General features: G+C 53.2%; 1 long non-coding RNA gene across 3 annotated transcripts in view; it reads left to right on the forward strand.

Annotated features, from left to right (window-relative positions):
• Positions 1 to 6,000, forward strand: part of LOC121079471 — a 28,969-nt gene extending 22,969 nt beyond the window's left edge. For all 3 annotated transcript variants that reach the window (XR_005825039.1, XR_005825040.1, XR_005825041.1), the window contains 3 exons: positions 2,434 to 3,565; positions 4,108 to 4,318; positions 5,917 to 6,000. This is a non-coding gene — a long non-coding RNA (uncharacterized LOC121079471). The remainder of the gene's footprint in view (positions 1 to 2,433; positions 3,566 to 4,107; positions 4,319 to 5,916) is intronic.

Consider the following 6,000-nt stretch of genomic DNA (forward strand, 5'->3'; position numbering starts at 1 on the left):
CCAGAGTGCTCCATAAATGTGTGTGTGGTGGCAGGGAGCTTGGGAGAGGGGAAGGGGCCAGGAGAAAAGGCTCCGTGCCTCCTCTTTGGCAGGAGGCTGAGCAGTTCGGGAAGGCAGCGGGGTCCCTGGTGCTGTGCAGATACCTGCTCCAGGTAGGTGGTGCTGTGCTCAGCAGGCTGCGTGCCCTGAGCTCACCGTCCTGTGACTGCAAATGCCATCCCCTGGGGAGGTGGGGGGAGCGTCGTGGGGCTGTTTGGAGGAGGCGAGGAAGTAGGATGCGTGGGTACCTCTGTGCACTTTGCTTCTGGCACCTCCTGAGCCTGCCAGGTGGCTTCAGCCACGTGTGGCAGTGTCAAAGACACTGATGTGAGACGTTCCTCCACGTCCTGTGAGGTGTGCAGCCAGGTGAGAGGGGTTGATCCTACAAATCCTTATGCCTGTGTGGCCTGCTCATGGGGAAAGCTTTGGCAGGTGGTGACAATGTAGACATCAAACTTGGCTGAATCAGGAGACACAAATCCTGGTGGCTGGGATTAGTGCAAGTAATTTGTTTTAGAGACAGTCAAATCCCTTTCCTGTAGGTACCTGCCTTTCACGGAAGATATTCTTCATCCAGGAGAATTGCTCTGGTTGAACGGATCCAGCCCCCTTGGGGAGACGGTCTCTGTAGCTGCTAATCACTGGGTTTCAGGATTTCTTTTTCCTAACACTTGTAGGTGATCTGTTTCCTCCTCCTCCTTCCTTTTGTCTTTTCGCAACATCACAGGTCTGGGAAGGGCCGTCTGCTGGTTTGATTAATGGCCCCTTTCTGAAAAAGCAGCAGAGACAAACGTCCTTCTGAACATCACAAAGAGAAATGGGGAAACCGGCTGGCTAATCTTCAGCCATTAGTTTGGAACCCAAACTCGTTCCCAGTATCAATTTAGCTATTATTTCACAAACTAATTAATCCTCACTCAGGCAGCTCCAAGGGACCAGTGTTTAGATAATTAACAGCCCAAGGATTATGAAAAGTCTTGCTTTTGGATCCTGTTACAGTGCTTGCCTTTGAGGACACTCATGCTGTCGTTCTGCTTACCGACTCCTTTCATCAATCCGACTATTTTTTTGACAATTAAGATCAAATAATTAGCCATGGTGGATTTTGCTTACTTTCTTCCAGCTCAGTTCCAGATTTTGATATTTAAAAAAAGAAACGCACAGCTGAAGAAAATTCGGTGATTTTGCAGCTGATCAGCGACGTGCCCTGCTTGGCTCTACTGTTACCACCAGTACCTGGAGAAAGGAGGTTTTATGTCACTGAAAAGCTGAGTGATAGGTAGGAGAAAGATCCTAAAAGGAGAGGGGATGGGATCCCCCCCACACCTGCTCCATTCGGAGCACGAACCCAGGGGCACTGTAGCTCTGCCTGGTGGAGCAGCTCAGCACCCTCGGGTCCCCTCCTGTGCAGCTGGGTGCTCAGCTCCCGTCAGTGCCCAGCGCTCGGGCTCGGTTCGTGCCGGCTGCAGGGAAGTGATGGGTGGCTGGTGGCGTTAGCGGAGCGAGGCCGTGCTTAATGGACTTGAACTGCAGCAACAGATGACGGTGCTAAAGCCTTCGAGCGCTGCAATTCTTTATTAATTAGCCTGGAGTTCGCTTGCCCTCGTCTGAGGTCAGAGGAGCTGGTGTGGAACTTGGCCTCCCAACCCTTTTTTCCCAATGAGGTGAAATTGGAGGGGTTTTTAGTCTTAACTTGGGGCCGAACTTGACTTGACTCAAGGGCCGCTTCTGGGCTGGAGTGACGAGGCTTGGATGGGAGGCCAGAGCTGTCCCTTCTGCTTCATGCTGGGGACAGTACTGTCTGACTGCTGCAGGTGGTACCTTGGGTGCTGACGCTTTCAGGGAGCAGGCAGGGAGGGGAAACAGAGAAGCAAGGCTGTTCTGGCTGTCTGCTTTCTCATTAGGTCTCCCTGGGCTTGGGGCACAGGGTTTGCTCTCAGGAAGAAGTGCTGCAGAAGCAGTGCTTTGTCACCTGGAAGGAAACGAAGAAACCTTCCCTCTGCTTCAGTGACCGAGAGGGGAAAAGACTCACAAAAGGAGACACCAGTAACTCCCCGCAGCATTAAATGGGGATTGCAGAGCTGACTCTGACTGCTGCCAGCGTGGTCAGGACAAAGGAGGAATGGGCTTTGGGGCAGAGGAGAGGCATGAGATAAATCTTTGCAGCCCTTCCCACCTAGGACACCGGTTTAGCTGCATTGCCAATGCTTTGGGGGCGCTGGGGAGCACATCCCAGCTCAGACAGCTTGATGTAGAGAAGCTCTCAATTTTCCATCAGTCATACGCTGGGTTTTTAGCTCCTTAAATGTTAGAGATTTCTTGAATGCAGGCTTGGCTTGCAAGCTTAATGTTTGCAGGTGTATTAAAGCAATCAATGTGTCCTTCTCCTGGCAGGATCTTGGGCTGTTTCCTCGGATCCTGAACTACTGATGTCTCCTTTGCGGCCAGCTCACCCCATGACACCTGCTGCTGTCCCCATGCCAGCGAGGGGAGATTCCCAACCAAACCCCCATGTCGTGCTGTCTGTTTATTGGAGGAAGCAAAGAGTATTTTCAACCCTCCCATCTAGCAGTGGGTCGAATGGCAGGTCCGTGTGCCCACCTCTGGCCAGGTAGGTGCTGTGGGTGCTGTCTTCCTTCCTGGTGGGTCCTGTGCGCAGCGCTCGTCCCAGCACAGCGTGTGCTTCGCCTCCTCGGTGCCTCTGCCTCTTCCGTGGCACTGGGTTTTGTATTGCAGAGCACCGGGGAGGGGAACTGTGCTGGTCGGGGTGCCTTTTGTGAGGCAACTCATGCTTTTCCGTCCTGAACTGTTGTCTCAGGAAAAATGTCTCTTTAACTGATCAAAGCCTCTCTTCTGGTCCTGGTCGTAATTGCTCCTTTTAGGAGATTTCTGCCTGCAGATAGACTTTGCTAACTTTCCCCAGAAAAGCTGCTGTTAACACAGGGAGTTTTCATCTTAAATTTCAAAGAGGTGAAACTTGGTCTCAGCCTTCTTGCCCATTAAATGGAGGTCTTTGGCTGAAATCCTCGCTATTCTTCTGGCTCCCAAGAGCTGGTGGACATCTGGAAGACCCCTGCGGGCCTGGCTGGTTAGGAGAGGACCGCTGGTCCCTGGCTGGGGATGAGCCCCGTATCCACCAGCACCATTGCTGTGGCCAAAGCCTGATTTGGGTAGGCTGTAGTGCAAGTTCTGCCTGCTGAAGCGGGGTTTGTGTTTGTTCTGTTCTCCTTGACTTTCTACTGCGCTGCCTCATGGGGTCTGCTCACCCACGTGCTGCTCAGCGGTCTTTGGAGCCCTGTTTCGGAGGGAAGGAAGTGCTGTCTGTTGTGAGGGGATCTAAATCTGCTGGTTAAGAGCATCTTCTCTTCCCTGGGCAGAAAATGCCCCCATCCTTGAGCCTGTATCATCTCTGCTTGGAGTGGCACAAAGAGATGCAGCGGCTCTGCTGCCGTTCAGCAGCTGGACCTGGACACAGGCTCCTAGTTTCAAGCAGAAAGAAACAATTCCTGCTCAGCTGTTTGAAGAAGTAAGCAGCTTGTGGTTGTGTCTGGTAAATCTCTGCAGGCAAAACTCCTTGGTCTAGCACTTCGACTCCTAATTAAGTGCTTACAGTGACGGCACCTTGCCCTGCCTCCAGAAAAATTGTCCTTTCACCTACGCATGGCTCTCACTTCCTTTGTAATGCCACGGTTTAAGGAGAGCCGTATGAAGACTTGCTTCTAATAAAACAGAGAAAAGCAATTCTCTCTCCATTTCCCCACTCTGTGAATAAAGTTTTCTAGAGGCCCTGGAGCCCTGCCTTCTTGGAAAGAAGGGACTGTGGCAGGAGAGCCGCAGGTCTGCCCAGCAGGGAGGACGATGTCTCCTCTCAATCAAAGGGAGCAGCTCCCAGGGGAGAGCAGCGGGGCTGATGGAAACGTCACTCGTGAGCTGGGGGTGGCTGCTGAGCCGTGGCCCTGGCGCACACACCCCGGGGAGGTTGGTTTGGGGATGGCTCAGAGGTGGGCTTTGGGGGGAGGTGTTCTGGTTTGTCCGGGTTTTAATGAATTACCCGATACTCTGTTTCAGCTGGACCAAACATCTTCCTGTCCCGTGCTGACCTTTGCGGTGAGGTTGTGCATGGAGAAATGTGCCGAAACGCCCCGTTGCCATGAGAACCGAGGTCAAGAGAGGACCAGCGTGCTTCTGCTAATTGCTGCAGCTCCTTCACCTGGCTGCAAACCCCGCTGCACGAAGCCAGCCCCATGGTGCTCTGGCCCCATCCTGCTCCTCAGCCCAGGTATGCTCTGCCTGCAAACCGAGGGAGCACGGGGGAGCTGGGCTTTCCTTTTCCTCCTGCCTCTCAGCACTGTCACAGCCTGCCCAGAGATAAAAGTCCGAATTCATGGCTTTGGCATCCTTGCAGCCCCTGTCACCCCGTGCACGCACGTGTGCCTGCACATTTGGGTTTAAAAGCAAGGCTGCAGCGAGATGATGCATCACCCCAGCCCTGCTTCCCGGGCTGGCCTGGCTTTATCTCCTTCCAATTAAATAAGCACAGATAGCGGGTTTAATAAGGCCCTGCGTATGAAAGATTACTAACGATTCCATTTCCAACGTGTCGGGAATTACGAGGTAGCCTGCAAAGCAAAGGTGAGTGGGGACAGGCTTGGCAGCTAATTGCTGTCCCCCACGTCCCCCTGTGCTGCCACCGCTGCTGGCTGGGCCCCTAATTGCTCCCTGTACCTGATTGCATTTTGCTGGTGGTTGTGGCTAATTTGCAGATCTCGTCTGGCACTCAGCTGTTGCTGCTTCTCTCTGTGTTGTCCCCCCTCCACTCCTCCCCACCTCCCCCCCCCCCCCCCCCCCCCCCGAGTTCCTCTTCACATTTATTAATGAAAACCTTATCTGTCTGTGCAGATAATGCCAGAAATAATTAGTACTCACCGAGGTCTGTCAGGCTCCTCTCCTCTCCCACCGCCCCCACCCCGTCCTCCTTCCTATTTATGGTTTCCCTTGCTGCTTGGCCAGGGCTGGGGCTGCTTTTTTGGTTTTTAAGCCTTCCTCGCCCTGTGCAGCTTCATTTCTTTCTCTTTCAAAGTTTTCTTTGCTCAGGGCAAACCTGGTGCACATGGGAAACTGCAGCCAGATACGTCCCATGGGTTTGATCTCAAGGCCTGGGACTGCAGGTGCCTCTGCCCCATCGCTGCTGGAAATAGGGAGCTGCTCCCCAAAAGCAAAGGCTAGGCTCGCATCTGCACCCAGTGTCCTTGGGTCAGGGTCCCAGCCCCATTCCTGCTGTGCCAACGCTGTCCCCGCTCCTCTCACGCTCCTTTTTTATTACAGTTAGCATCATCATCTCGTGGCTTAAATCTTTCAGCCTGATAAAGGACGACAGCGCTCCTCGAGTGCCTGGGATGGCATAAATAATTCTAGTGCTGAGAGAGATTTACAGTGATATAAATGTCAGGAGGGAGCCCAGTTTGTATTAATGGCCTTATTAGTTATGTTGCTGTAAAATACTGATACTCCAGTTGTTAAGCAGCCACAGTTTCGCTCTGCAGCATTAATTCAATAAATTGGGGCTTTTTGATATAAATCTTAGTCTGCTGAACCCCATTAGAGAATCCTTCATGATATGTCAGAGATCTTTAAATGGCTCTGACTGAGATCGACCTGGGAATAAGAAGCCTTGCGGAGCGCGAGCGTAGGACAGAGCCAGCGAGTGCCGCACCTCGACCCCTGCCTGCACCCAGTGGGACAAGGGTGCTGCGGGCAGCAGGGGGTGTCGCGACAGCGCTCTGGCAGCTCCGGTGCTTGGAGGCCCGCAGGCCACGTGGGGACTCAGGGTGGGATGGTTTTTTTGATCACCAGCTCAGAAACCACGTCTCGCACCAGGTCTGGACGTCTCCCGAGCACCCAAGGTTGTTGTGGCTCTGTCCCCAAAGAGGTAAGGACAAGGGAGAGAAGATTGGGGCTGTG

The sequence above is a fragment of the Cygnus olor genome, chromosome 17 (genome assembly GCF_009769625.2).
Source record: "Cygnus olor isolate bCygOlo1 chromosome 17, bCygOlo1.pri.v2, whole genome shotgun sequence".
In the NCBI taxonomy this organism is placed as follows: Eukaryota; Metazoa; Chordata; class Aves; order Anseriformes; family Anatidae; genus Cygnus; species Cygnus olor.